Below are 15,791 nucleotides of genomic sequence, written 5' to 3'. Positions count from 1 at the left end.
GCTGTAATTCACTGAGCTTGGCTGCTGTGATTGGCTAAGATTCAGCTATTTGTTACAAGAATATACTCTCAAGTTAGGCTTTCAGTTTAAGTAGTAAACTAGGTTGCAGTTGGTACATAGAGACTCAAGGTACAGAGGCAGGCTTGGGCCAAATTTAATTTAATTTAATGCCTATGTGACCAGCTCTCCAACAAAATTCTGGGTGCTAAGGCTCTAACAAAGTTCCCTAGTTAGCAACATTTCACATATGTTGTCACAGTTCACAGATGAGGGGAATTAAATGCATCTTATGCAACTTCACTGGGATAGGACTCTTGTAAGATTGCACCTATTTTTTCCTGAACTTTGCCCATGTGCCCTTTCTTTTTGTTGGTCTTGCCCTAAATTCTTCTGCTACAATAAACCTTAGCCATGAGTATGACTATACACTAAGTCCTGTGAGTTTTTCTAGTGAATTATTAAACCTGGGAGTGGCCTTAGGGAAGCTCCACTCCCAACATAGTCACTATTGCCAGTTCTTTTGAGAATCATAGTGTTCTTGCTGAAATAATCTTAGAAATGTGCTTTGTTTTTTCAAATATTTCAAATTTACCTATCACAAAATCATAATCTCAGCCAAGAAAAATTAAAGTGATATAGGTTTCAAATCTCTGTGTCACCATGTTTTCACAGAGGACCATCTCATTTATATTTATTGAGTGCCTCTATGAGTAGTCACTTTTGGCCTTTCTCTATGTAATGAATAATTTGGCTTTGCCCAAAGATAGGTCTGGCCTTTTCCTTAGGCTTCTGGGATATAATTTATGTCATGACCTCTTATGAGTCTCTTTGTTTGGGCAGGGGCTGGTCACATCAGAAAGAACAACCATGTGATTTAAGGTAGGGTCTTTGGGACAGGTAGTATCAGTTGACCTGGAGGCTGAGTTCAACCAGAAGGGCAATCAATCAATCAATCAATCATGTCTACATAATGAAGCTCCAATAAAAACTCTGGACACTGAGCTTGGGTGAGCTTCTGTGGTTGGCAATATTTCTTGTGTACTGTCACACTCAATCCTGGGAGGGTCACCTGTTCTAGCCCCACAGAGGACACCAAAAGCTGCTTGCTAGGAACTCTCCCAGACTCTACGTATCTCTTCCTTTGGCTGATTTTGATCTGTGTTCTTTCCCTATAACAAACTGTATCTGTGAGTATAATAGCTTCCAGTAAGCTCTGTGAGTCCCTTTAGCAAATTATCAAATTTGAGGGTCATATGGGGCGCCCCCGAACTTATAGTTGATGTCAAAAGTGGATGTTTTGAGGACCATGCCCTCAAACATCACAGTTTGGCTGGCTCTGAGTACCCCCTTTCCCCTTTCCTTGACTTTGTTTTGGTAATTGCCAACTGCTGAGGCCAACTTCATCTACTTGCTATTTTGTGAATATTTCTTTATGTGTTCCACTTGTATTATAAGACAGGATAAAGGTGGGGCAGGGGCAGTTTGAAATGTGATGGTAAGAAGCATGTGCACAATACTCATAAAAAACTAGCTACCAACAGGGGGCATGGGCATAACAAGCTCTCACATTACAGATGGCACTATAGCTGTGATTCCCCAACCCTGGAATGGAAAGAAGTTCTAGGACCACTACTCTAAACAATATATTGCACTAGAGTATTCTTCTTGTTTGGTCAACAGTGGACCCTCATATGTCGAGTACATTTTGATTTATCTGAGGCAGAGGAAAATCCAAAATTCTAAATTTTTAAGTCTCACATATTTTGGGACAAATAATAATTTTTCCCCCACTTTGTTTCCTTAGAGATACCTATGATAACTGTAAGCAAAATATTTCATGGCCACTGAGGCAGCATCACGATGGCACACTGACCTAACAAATAAGTGAAACAATATATCCTGTTAACATGATATTTTGGATCAAAATTGTGTTAAAGTATGTGCATTGCAAAAACATATTAATCTTTTTCTTTAAGGCAGGGTTCTTGTTTTAAACTTAAATACCTTTAAAAGTGTTTATTTTCTAAATATAACCCCTAAGCAGGGTTTCCATAAAACAATATACTGAAGAGTAGAATTAGAAACCCAAAGTTTGTTGCCCTAGCATCTCTTTAAAAACTGGGAAAGAGAAGAATTTCATAAACTTCTGTTTTCTCTGTCCATAATCAAGAATTTTAAGGTTAAGAACACCTAAGAAATAAAAAGGAGAATCCAGTGTCTAGATCTTCTCTGAAGTAAAAAATTTCAGGCTCTAAATTTGCTGATATAAATAGTCATAGAGAAGAATAATTTTCAAACACCTCTGTGCTTTTTTTTATATCCAGTCAGTACATTCCAGCTTCTGGATAGTTTTCATCTTCCAACCAGCATGCTCCTCAGAAAGTATAAGCATGTGTGCAAGAGGAGATCAGAGAATGATCTCAAAAGAAATGATTTTATTTCCTATCTGGGTTTTTCAGAAGAGAAAGGTATATGGGTGGGAAAAAGAAAAAAGGGATGGAAAGTGGGGAGATATTTCTCCAATGATAGCATGGACAGAAGCAATTATTTCTGTTCAAAGATGATGATGACAAGATGAACTATGTTTATGTTTTAATAAACCTAGTTGGGCTAACCTAATTTTTATTAATTTAACCTTAATCTTCAAAATGGTCTCTATAGTTTATTAGATGATTGCTATTGTAGATTTAATCTCCCCCTCCCCCCATTTTGATCTTACCATCTGTATGGTGAAGTGAAAACAATGGGAAGCCAGATATGTTTCTGTCTAAGCTCGTTTAACTCTTCCTAAGGCTCTCTTATTCTTTAGCTGTTAGGAAAGCCTTAACTACTACATTCCCACTTATTCCTCTGACTTTACTCGGACATGCCTCAAGCCACCATTCGTTTTTGCCTCTCCTGTTCGTAAATATCTACTTCTTCAGTTTCCTTTTCCATCTTTACTCTTCATGTCCGTATGTCAAAATAACATAAGCTCCATAAGGGCAAGGACTTTCTTGCCATGTTTTCTTGCCATATTCATTGCCATATTTTCAGTGCCTAGAATGGTGTCTGACATATGGTAGGAGCAAAAAAACTTTTTGTTGAATTAATGAGTATTTCCACCATAATTTTCTTAAAAAGCTAATGTCTTTGATCTTCATTGTAATAAGGCAAACAGATTATTACCATAGTCATTGCATCATTCAAGTAGTGAATACGTTGTTGATGAGCTGGGCTCCACTAGAATCTGACTTTGAAGTACAACTTTCCAAAAACACATCATATTGAATACATTTAGTAATCTAAATCCAATCAATGATGTAGAGGCAGCCTTGAAAGAGACTTTCCCCGAAACGTGCTGAGGTTTCAAAACCACTTCTTTTGCTTATAGATCTTCCATTCATTTAAGAGAACTTCTTATTACTGGAAAGTTGGATGGATTGGAATGAAGTATAGCATAGTCTCCTCAATATATTTTAATAGGCTAGGAAAGCAAACTACATGTTTATACTTTAAATATATATGTGTAGAATCATCTGACAGAACCAGTGTCTCAGTGTTATGGGAGTCCCTCTTGAGACTCTGATATCACAATGCTGTGGCATTTCTTATTTCTCTTGGGAAGAATATGGTATTAATAAGCTGTGACTAATAATCAAGCTGCAAAAAGACTGCTGTGCCCTTGACCTATTCATTTCCCACAAGATAAATTATACATATTGTAACAATGAAAGAAGACAAATTACATATATTGCAAATTCATGTAAGAAATCTCTCCTTGTCTAGCAATTATATTTGCTGCTTGACGCTTCTTTTGGAGAATAGGAAAAAAATCTTGTCTTTTGGTGTTCAAATGAGGTTAAGGATGTTGTGACTCGTGACTCAATGTCACCATTTAACCTACCTCAAATGAACTAAGAACTATAATTGGATGTCACTTGGGACCTTGGTTTCTCCTCCAAGGAAAGTAATAAAACAAGATAGAACATATTACCCCATTGAAATAATTGCTTGGTAATGCCCCATAAACTTGTCTGAGTTGCAGATGAGGCCCTCTGTTTTTGCCCAAAGACCAAGTAAGCTAGATAAATTTGCTGTCCAGGCTACTTGAACTTTTGAAGAATTATCACATTTGCCAGAGGACTATAAGTAGTACATGTAGTATCTGGCTTTCGCTTAGGATTTTCTTTATCAGGCAATAAAGAAGTAGTAAAACCTTTGTGAATAGTCTCTATCTCTTAATGTCTACAACTTTTATCCCACTGTAATGGAGCTAAACAAAGTAAGGTCTGGTCAGAGAAATGTCAGCCCTTAATTTATGGAGGTTTTAAGATACTAAAAGAACTTTTTACCTCCCCTTGTAAATTATATGTAGACATTAAAGCATTATATGTTGTATTGTAATGTGCTGTTCTGAGCCCTGGGCTGCCTACCCAACACCTCCATATGGAGATATCTCAATCTTAACAAATGTAAAATGAAGATTTTTAATAGTATTATTAATAATTAACATTGTTTATTTATCTTCTAGGTATGTGAGATTCTGAAAGAGGTATATTAAAGTCTCAGCATGAAAGCATAAAGGTATTTTATCATATTTTTGTGATAAATATTTCTGATATTCATTTAACCTGAGTTGAGTGACCATGTTGTTTGATGCATGAACTTATAACTGCTATATTTGCTTCATAACGATGCTTTTAATCATACATATTGTCTTTTGGTCCTACTAAGTTCCTTATCCTTGTATTTCACCCTGAATGATGTTCCTGCAACTCCTGATTTTTTAATTTGAATGTTTTAGCATCCCTTTGACCATCTCCATGTTTTCTAATTTTATTTATAGCATTATGATTATTGAAAATAATCGATAACTTTTTAAAATCCTTTAAAAATTTTTTAAAAATTTGTCATTCTGCTCTTCCATAAGAGGATTATATTAATTTGCTTTACTGTATAAAGTAGTACACTTGATTTTACTCCATTAATCTTTCATAGTAATAATATTTTAGTTTGTTTTTTCTTTATACTTTTTAGGAATGTGATTAAAATTATGAAACATTTTGTAAATGTATGTATCATTCATGCTAAGGGTTCGTGCCAATCTCCTCTGTATTCCAGTCTTGCCATATAAGTGCAAAAGTGTACATGGGTGATTTCTTCTAGTTCCCCTTTTCAGAATTAAATTCTTGATCTCCCTTCTCAGGACTGTTCTGATCTTCTTCTCTAGCCAGAAACTCTGGGGTCAGCTCTCCTTCTTGCCTCTTCCTCACAATTACTTCCAACCTTTCAGTAAGTCCTGTCAATTCTGTCTCCAGAATATCTGTTCCCCTCTTTCCATATCCACAACTATCACTCTAGTCTGAACAATATTTACCTGGATAATGTAGTAATCTCAACTGATTTCCCTATTTCCAATAAAGAAAGAGACTAGGTAATACTTGGCATATTCTTGTAAGAAATTCCTCTTTGTGTTTGTCTTGTTCCTCACCAACTCATTTTTCCACAAAACCTTTAAAAAATACAAAACTTGTCATATTGTTTACTCTGCCCAAAGTCCTTCAGTTTCCCATTCCACGTAGAATACAATTTCAAAGCCTTTATTAATGGCTCTTACCACACTGGTTCGATGGAATTGGTTTCATCATTTTTCTCCCTGAATTGAGAAAGCATATTTGTTGACTACAATCTTTATTATTAAGAAAAAGCCTTAAAAGTTCTGGTTCCCTAAAAACTTTGTATTCTCTTAGAAGAAAAGAGAATATTATCTAACAATTAAAAGACCCATTAGTTTCAGAAGTAGTTGACTTCACACTTAATAGAGTAGATGGGACAAAAATTAAGGATAACAGGAACTTGTTTGGCTAGCAAATACATGCCTGACTTTACTCTCTTTTCTATCAACAAAATAGAAGACAGAGAAGTCAAATACTTATATCCTAACCTAGTAACTTTTGTAACTAGAGGGTGGCTGCATGATATAGTTTTAGCTAATGAAACCTAAGTGAACATATGCTGGGAGAAGCATACATTTTTCTGATAAAAATATTAGTCACAAGCAGCCAGTGTTACTACCTTAACCCTACCCTTTGAAGGTGTAGCCTGGAGCTATGGAAGCCATCTTGGAATTGTGGAGGAGGGCTGAACCACCCTGGCATTAATGAACCATTAAACCAACATCAGCAGCTGCCTAACTCCAGACTTCTAGTTATGCAAACACAAATTATTCTTTTTAAAAAGCACTGTTTTCTTTTATATGCAACCAAAGGCATTCCTACAGTAATGTGAGAATAGAACTGAAACAAAACCTCTGATAGGCAGTAGATTTCAACATTCAGATGAAGATTCAACCATATAATGTTTGATCCTTTACTATTCTGCATTTTCCAAATATTTTAGTGTAGTTTTAAATTTTAATATTTTCATATATATTTTTTTCATACTATAAACTTACAAATAGGAACACCTGAAAAGGCTAATTACTTTCACTTCTTCTACACTTATTTGTGAATTTTGAATAAACATTTTTAATTTTAATAATTTTTAGTCTTTGCCAGCATTAATCAGATGGACTGAAGCATAAGTCACCATAGTGTCTGTGGGAGTAAAAAATAAAATTAAAAATCAAAAAATTAAAAGTCTATTAATGAAAAGTCATAAGTTGGTATACGTGAAATTGAAATACAATTAAGCTTTCAAATGATGTTCGTTGTCAATTAGTATCACTTATGCTTCTACAGTTATTAAAGCTTAAAACTGCATCGTGACTTCTGGGAGACCCTGATACCAGGCACTGTAGTAAGCACTAGGATAAAAAGGCAAATCACACAGACATAGTTTCTAAGTTTAAGAAGTTAAAAATCTGATATAAAGGCTCTTTATCCTGATAGCACACTAAATTACAGGAAAAAATTAAAAATAACACCACACACGCAGTTTCCAATCCCAACCCCAGGATTTCTGATCGCATTGGTCTGAGATGGGCCATAGGCATCAGCATTTTTTAACTCTCCTGTAATCCTAATGTTCTCCTAGAATTGAGAGCCACTGATTTAGTGTGTGAGCATTCATATTCATTTCCAACCAAACCTATGCCAACAAGCCTTTTCCAAGGTGGCTTCCTTTAAGAAGTAGAATAAAATAGAATGAATGCATTAGAGAAACCTGACCAGCATACTAGGTAGTAGGCATCCTTTTGCACTCACGACTTCAAAGTGGTAATTAATTACCATGTGTGGAATGTCCATAACATTCTTGTTCAAGATTTTTCTGGGTAAGCAATGGGTGGCCTTTGCCTGTTTAAGTTCGTGTTTAAAATCATTCTGAAATGCAGTGGTCCACACAATGTTGTTTGTAATAAACCCTCTCCTTGAAGGATGAAGATAGTCAGTCCTCAGAAATACAGTCTTGTTACTGGCTTAGTGCATACCATATGCGCCTCCATTTTTAAAACTGGAACACAAGAGAATGGTTAATTAAAGATTTCTATTATTATATTTCATTTATTTGAGGTTGTTTTCTATATTGCATTATGTGCTTGAGAAAGAAAAAGGCACAGGGTAAAAAACATTTTATATTTACTCTCCTCAAGTTATTTAGAAACAAATAAGAGATGGGCAATGACAAAAATAATAAGTAGATTTTAAAAAATATCTCAGTTGTTTTATGTGAGGAGAGTTGTTTTTGCAGTAAGTATCCATTGAGCACCTGCTTGGTGCTAAGTATTTTTCTGGACACAGGAGGAACAACACAGAAGGGGGTCTTTTGTTTGGAAACCTGTAGTCTAATGAGGTAGTTCCATTTTGTCAGAATATTTTGCTTAAGATACATAATTGCTCTATGAAATATATTTTTTATAAAGAGTTCTTGATTTTTTATGAATTTTTTTAGAATATTTTTTTATTTCAAAACAACAGGGATTCATTTTGTTTTTGAGGTAAAGTTGACCATGCTTTCTGACTAACAAAAAATTAAAAAGTACAGAGGCAAAAAAAAAGGAAAAGTTTAAAGTTTAAATGAAAAAAATCTCATAATCCTAGAATTAACCACGGGTAACTGCAGCCTTGAACTCTTGGGCTCAAGTGATCCTCTTGGTTCAGTCTCCTGGCTGAGGTGCCCATCACCATGCCTGGCTATATTATTAATTTTTTTTTAATGAGAGATTTGGTCTTACTATGTTGCCTAAGCTGGTCTCCAACTCCTGGCCTCAAGTGATCTTCCCACCTCCTCCTCCCAAAGTGCTGGGTTTACAAGTGTGAGATGCCATAAAGAAAATGATCAAGGAATTAGAAAATAGACATAATCTGGTATTAGTGATGGATGGGTGAAAATCCTTTTATTTTAGGAAGTGTTCCGATTGCATCTTGTCACAGCAGCTGAAAGAAATTATAGCTGGAGGTAAGTCACAATGTCAGGCAGTGGCAATGTTTGATACCGGTAACACTCTGATAGATTATATGAGTAGCCTTCAAACTGGAGAACATTAGTGTCTGCGGAGTGCACGAAGACTTTCCAAAGGTACAGACAGTTTTAAGGGAACTCAGTGTTCTGAATCTTAACTTTCATGGATACACTTTCCTGAAGCTGATCTGCCTAAGTAATGTCAAGATGGGAGGTCAGTTCTTTTTCTTTCACATTTGTTCTTCACCTACTTTACTCCCACCCAAACTGAATCTTTTTTGGGAATGAAAAGCCTTCAGGGTCTCAGATAACAGGAAAACTTTGTGTAAAATGGTATCTTTAAATGTTCTTTAATCAAGACATCCTAAGAAAAGACTTATCTTTCCTTTTTTTTTTTTTTTTAAATTTAGTCTTTGTGGTAAGCATAGCCCTAAGGTGGTTTTCAAGATTCCTAGTTTCTGATGGTGTCTCAGTCCCGCACCTTGTATAATCCTCTCCCTTTGGAAGTAGGCAGGAACTGTGAATATAATGGAATAGCCACTCCAAAGATTACATTACATCACGTAAGCCTCTGTCTTAGATGGGAGGGATTCTCCTCTTGGCTGTCAGCTGCCGTATTGTGAGAGGGATCTGTGAAAGGGCCAAGGAACAAGGAACCCTGGGGTCCCCCAGGACCTGACAGTGGGCCCTGGCTGATAGCCAACAACAAAGCTCTGAAGCTGCAAGAAACTGAATTCTGTGAAGATGACCCTGAGGTTGAGAAAGTATCACTGCCTGGCTGATATCTCATTTGATTCCTGCACTTATGACAACCTGACCCAGCCAGGAGTTCTGATTCACAGAAATTGTGAGATAATAAATACATGTTGTTCTGAGCTGCTGCATTTGTGGTACTTTGTTACACAGCATAGACAATCAATGCAGTGTTCAACAAGTGTTTATCAAGCATGTACTATATTCAAGATACTGTGATACCGCATTTAATCACACTTTCCAAATTCCCTTCCCTCATGTGGCTTACCTCTTAGGGGGTAGAATAACTATAAACAAAATTTAAATGTAAAATATCTAGAATGTTATAAAGTAATTATTGCCAAGGGGAAAAAAAAAGTAGGAAAATAGGAAATGACCTGTGTGATGGGCAGGGCTGGAGACAGGGAGGTGTAGAAGGCTTAGCTTTACAACAAAGAAGTAGCAGGGTCTTGTAAGAAGGAAGGTAAGTGGTGATGTTGAGGGGAGAGCATTCTCAGCAGAGGAAAAACCAGTGCACAGGCTCTTGGAGATGGGGACATGCGGGCCTGATGGAGCAATGGCAAAGGGGCCAGTGAGGTGCAGTGGAGTGAATGAGGACAAGAATAGGAGACAAGGCCAGGGAGGGAAAAGGAGGCTAGCTTCTGCATAGCCTTGAGGATCACTGTAAGTTTCTTGGCTTTTACTCAGAGTGAGATGGGAAGCCAAGGGAGATTTTTAATCAGGGGAGTGATACGATTTTCTTTTTCCTTTAACGGACTAGCCATTGCTGCTATGGAATGTGGGTATAGATTGAAAGGAAGCAGGGGTAAAAGCAGGGATAACATTTTGGATCCTATTAATAATCTAGCCAAGAGGGAACTGTGGCTGGATCAGGGTAATAGCAGAGGAAAAAGTTGCTAATTTCTAATCCTTTCTTTTCAGCATAATTGAAGGTGGGTATTCTTGACAGAGAATTAAAATCTCCTTCCATTTCCTCTACATACTTTTGTAAAGAAGTTTCTCAGGGTCAGGCGCGGTGGCTTAGGCCTGTAATCCCAGCACTTTGGGAGGCTGAGATGGGCAGATCACGAGGTCAGGAGATCGAGACCATCCTGGCTAACACAGTGAAACCCCATCTCTACTAAAAATACAAAAAATTAGCCGGGCGTGGTGGCAGGGACCTGTAGTCCTAGCTACTCGGGAGGCTGAGGCAGGAGAATGGCGTGAACCTGGGAGGCAGAGCTTGCAGTGAGCGGAGATCGCACCACTGCACTCCAGCCTGGGCGACAGAGCAAGACTCTGTCTCAAAAAAAAAAAAAAAAAAATCTGTAAAAATTGAACATGTAGAATTGAACTGATGCTGAAACCTAACCCCATTCTAGCAAAAGTAATACGGATACATGGATACATGAACTAATTACAACATTCTCAGCATTAAGAGATACATTTTTGTGTTTAATATTCCTATTGAAACTTTTAATACACTTTCATCATCTGTATAAATAATAATTGTAACAAAGAATGATAGGGTGATTAATTATAGGCCTTCAAGTATGAATAAATTCACTAGGAATATTACATTAAGACATACACACCTGTGGGGAAGTGAAATAGAAATTTGAGTACAAAGATTGAAGGGGATAGCGAAAGTTTTCGATTCCATGAAAAAATGTGGTGATTACTTTTAAAAATGGATAAGGAAACTCAACTGAGCCATTTCACGATGTATACGTATTTCGAAATGATATATTACACACATAAATATATACAATTTTTATATGTCAATTAAATGATCAAATAAGTAAAATGTGTTTAAAAATGAGAAAGACTGAGCATCAAATCAGTATGATATTTAGATTCTGTGAGATACATTCAAGCTGGCTGCCCCCAGACGCTAGTGGGCCTGGGCCCTGAGTAGAAATGAGGCCCACCTGCTGTAGGCTTAGGTATTCAGGAGTTACAAGTGTAGCTGAAAAACTGTTAGGAAAAATATGCTCTATTTTACCTTGAAAAATGTTCTCTCAATGTCACAGAATAACAAATGTGTAAATTTTTGGTTTTTATATGCCCTAAAAATGGCATAATGTTTGTGAGTACTGAATTGCGTGCATTTGGGTATTCTTTTGGTGGACTACTTGTTTTTGGATACGTTAAGAGTAATGGGCTGGGCGCGGTGGGTCATGCCTGTAATTCCAGCACTTTGGAGGGCCAAGGCGGGCAGATCATGAGGTCAGCAGATCCAGACCATCCTGGCTAACATGGTGAAACCCCGTCTCTACTAAAAATACAAAAAATTAGCTAGGCGTGGTGGCGGGTTCCTGTAGTCCCAGCTACTCGGGAGGCTGAGGCAGGAGAATGGCGTGAACCTGGGAGGCGGAGCTTGCAATGAGCCCAGATCGCGCCACTGCACTCCAGCCTGGGCTACAGAGCGAGACTCCATCTCAAAAAAAAAAAAAAAAAAAAAAAAAAAGGAATGACATATGTAATATATAAATGATTATATGTTCTTTCATAAATTTTATTTTTATTCTATTTAGTGGATAGCTAAATTATTTTGTCATAATCAAAATTTTCACATAATTTGTGTTTTAATGACAGTAATAATCTACAAAATTAAAAGCAAATTATAATTATAATCAAAGTGCACAAAACTGAACAATATGTTTATAAAGAATTATAGTAAATGCAAAACAAGAATTTTTTAATGTTTTTGAAAAAAGTTACTTTTAAATCAAAATTACTTAATTTTTGAACACTGAATTTAACATTAAATATATTTATACAAAGAAAATTATTTGCAATTTTATTGTTAAATTTCCATCTAGTTGTGCGTGCAAAAGAGGTCTAAATATTCACATACATAAATATAGGGTAATAGGAATTGTTTATTATTGATAAATACTCCTCAGCTACTGTGTACAACTCTTGGCAAATATCATTTTAATCAGAAATTAGAGAGGCAAGAAAATGGGTATTTGACCTGGTAGGAAAAATTACTTTGTTATTTTAAGAACTTTGCATTCATGCCTCTGGCATAGGGATTTGATAAGTTAATCTATTTGTCTGTATCTTAAGCATTTCAAATATACCCTTCCCTCCAAAGCAGCATCTGACTCAGACCTCAGTGGCAGTACATCCTCCGGGCTTTTCTAACATTTACATGCACTTTCTTTTTGTGTGGAGGACTAGGGCAGGAGATGTGCAAAAGTGATTCCCTGGTGTTGAATGGCATTAGTATTGAAAGCAGATGTTTAGAGTTACAGGTCTTTCTGCATGAGTGTTAAATGCTATGCTCCTGGTAATAGAGGGTCCTGGGCATTTTTAAAATGAATTTATATGGTATGCCTTCACAGTGTGCAGGGTTCCTCTTGCTCAGGTCTAAGAATTCTACTTCACTTAAAAGATCATTTTAATTTTCAAATTTCAGTGTTTACTAATGTTAGAAAATATATTCCTTGCAACTGTTTAAATTTATGATAAACATTATAGGCTACAACTGAAAATGTGTTATAGGATACAAAGTTTTGCAAAATTATTTTAGAGCTAGTAGAGTTTGAAAATACTGGTTAAAAATCCTTATATGGCGCTAATTCAGTAGCCTTCCCACTTCTTACACTAATTATGTTTGTGCCTCTAATTTAAATGCATGAAATTAAATCCATTTGGTACATTTAGTTTCCCTTTTCCCTCTTCAGGCAGAGCTTTTTAGCCAGGATTGCTCATGACCTATGATTTTGGCTATAATTTGACCACCTCTAATTAAATCAGCTGTGTTCCGGATTTGATTCACATGGCAGAGACCTCTCCAGTACAAGAATGAACAAAGATTGAGTTACAAGTGTTTCTATTAATATAAGATATGAACTTCAAAGAGGTATTGTGCTGCCATAATCTTGAATTGGTCAGGGACAGCTCTGTGAAGGCACATAAAAGAAAAGGAACAAGTACTATACTAGAAAAAAAAAGGGAAAAGATTCCTGCTTAATAGATATTACTATTTAATGAGAGTGATCGCAGCTGCAGAGCAACAAAGTAGCTGCATAAACCTCATGGCCAAATTGTAAACACTCTCCAGAAACAGGAGTATTTCATCCAATTTTTCAACAGAAATCCTTAAAACAGGTGAGGAAAGGGAAGCATGGTACAAAATAGTGAGTAGTTAAGTGTATGGTCTCTAGAGTTGAACTATGTGGGTTCTCAGCCCAGCTCCACCACTAACTGGGAAAGTCACTTGCCCCGTCTGTGTCTCAGATTCCAAATCCATAAGACAGAAGCAATAATGCTAACTTTCCGCTGATGTTGTTAAGGTTACAGGAGATAATTATTGCTAGTCACTTTGATAGTGCCTGATACAATTAAAAACTTAAGTGACACTAGTTAGTATTATGAATAAAGTTTACTGGAGTCATTTTATGTTAACGTGTTTTTGAATATAACACGAGATAGTGTAATTCTCAATTAATCTACATCTATGGAGGGAAGGAGAGGTATTAATAACATACACTATCAGAAATTGGAAAAAAAGGCATTAATTTGTCTTTCCATTATTTCTGGAAATGTTCACCTATTTTTAAAAATAATTTTCTATGTTTTGTACTCATTCACAATTTAAAAAGCATTTATTTTATTATGAACACAGGAAAGTAATAAGCATAAAAAGTAATTCATTCCTAAAACTGAAACAACTCCACCCTCATTTGCCAATACTACCACTAACTCTTTAATATCCTATGAGTCTTCTGAAATTACATGCATTTGAGAACAAATGGTGGATACACCATGGTTACTTAATATTCATATGGATGCTCTAATTGAAGAGGAAAACAGTGAGATATCTGCAAAATACAATCAAGCAATTCTAGCACTTAAATTTAAAGTGAAAAGACACGAATGTTTTAGCAAAATAATATTAAAAACAACATGGGTTCATTTAGTAGCAATAATTTCCAAGTGTGCCTTGGTAGAATTATTACTCAACAGTCTTGTTTTATGATCTGAAGAGGGGAATTAAGGATATTTCAGTCCTGCTAAGCTGTTATTTTAATTTGATAATAAAATCTCTCATATATCTAAACTACAGAAAACATCACACATTTGTGTGCATACATGTGCACACTCACACACTTTTAAAAGCCAGACTACAAATTTTCAACTATAAATTTAAAGGACTACTTAAAATTTTCTAAAGAACTAAAGTTCTTTAGAAAGAACTTTAAAGGACTACTTAAACTTTCTAAAGAAAGTTTATAATATGACATTTTATATTGTATTACTTGGTTAAAACTCAAGAAATAATCACTAGATCTTTTCAAAAAACAATCCACATAAATGAGATAGAAGAAAAATTAGACTTGGAAATCCTAGTTTGAATTTTAGCTACGTTGGGAATACTAAACTCCTTTGCGAATAACTTGGTTTATAAGTGTAGGTATTTAATGTTGTTGTAAACTCTCTATGGAAAGTTTTTAAATCAAATGATTATATTTCACAAAGATGCATTGTAATATAATAATTTTCAGTAGAAATCCTAAGGTAGATAAATAGTTATTCTCATTTAGCAAATGCGCAGAAAGACATGGGAGAATTTAAATATCTTGACATGATGTAACACAGTCTACTAAAATGTTATGGTAGAATGTAGGACAACTAGCTACAGCCCTGATCTTTGAACAACAAAAGGGAATTTACTTCCTACCCTACAGCTGGCAATTCTGAGCCTCTTAAAATGAACATAATGTTAAAACTCCAAGGCTATGGTTTCACAACAGAATGGAAACAGAGCTCTACAATATATCAGAGTGGCAGAATCCTAGCATAAAGGCAGAATCCAGACTGTCTGGGTTCAAATCCTAGTTGTGCCTTATTCTAAATGAGCAAGTTATTTAAGCTCTGTCTATGCTCCTGGATCTTCATCTATAAAATGGGGGTAAAACCGTATCTATCATTTAATCCTATAGTGAGGGTTAAAGCAGTTAATAATATGCTTAGAACTGTACCTGGCAAATAGTAAGCATTTAGTAAATGTTATTTACTATTGTTATAGTTGTACTGTTGTTGTATTATTTGTACCATTAGGATTAGGCTTATGTACATATGACATAGGAGTTGCATCTATGATGTGAATTTTTGTTTACTCAGATTAACTTTTCCTTTGCTAAATTAAACTCCTTTATAGATGTCTCAAATTGCACACTGGCAACTTGTTCCTCCTATTGAGACTATAGAGGTGGCATAGACACACAGGTCTTTGCATGGCCAGGAATTATACCAATTATACAGTCTCCTTGAATCAGGCAATTTAGGCCTTCCAAACTAGTGGCCAATCATCCAGCATGTGGACAGACGATGGTGTGGGGGATTTGTCAGCTATAAGTGTTGAGCAGCAAGCAACTCACATCAGTGAGGTCTGGCAGCAGATATCAAGATATCTTTTGCTTAAGCCAATTTGAGAAAGGTTTACTGTAATTTGCAACAACAGCAAATCCAGGATGACACACACTTACCTTATCAAATTATTATTATTATTATTTACAAACCTATCTTTCTCTTGGAACTCTGAGCTAATACAGGGGAAATATTGTGTATTAGTCATCTTTGTATCAATACGTAGTAAGCATTAAGCAATTGACATACAGCATGGGCACAATATGCATTTAGTGAATGAATGAGTGAATGAA

Source organism: Pan paniscus, chromosome 2 (genome assembly GCF_029289425.2).
Source record: "Pan paniscus chromosome 2, NHGRI_mPanPan1-v2.0_pri, whole genome shotgun sequence".
Classification (NCBI taxonomy): Eukaryota; Metazoa; Chordata; class Mammalia; order Primates; family Hominidae; genus Pan; species Pan paniscus.
This window is presented reverse-complemented; position numbering follows the sequence as displayed.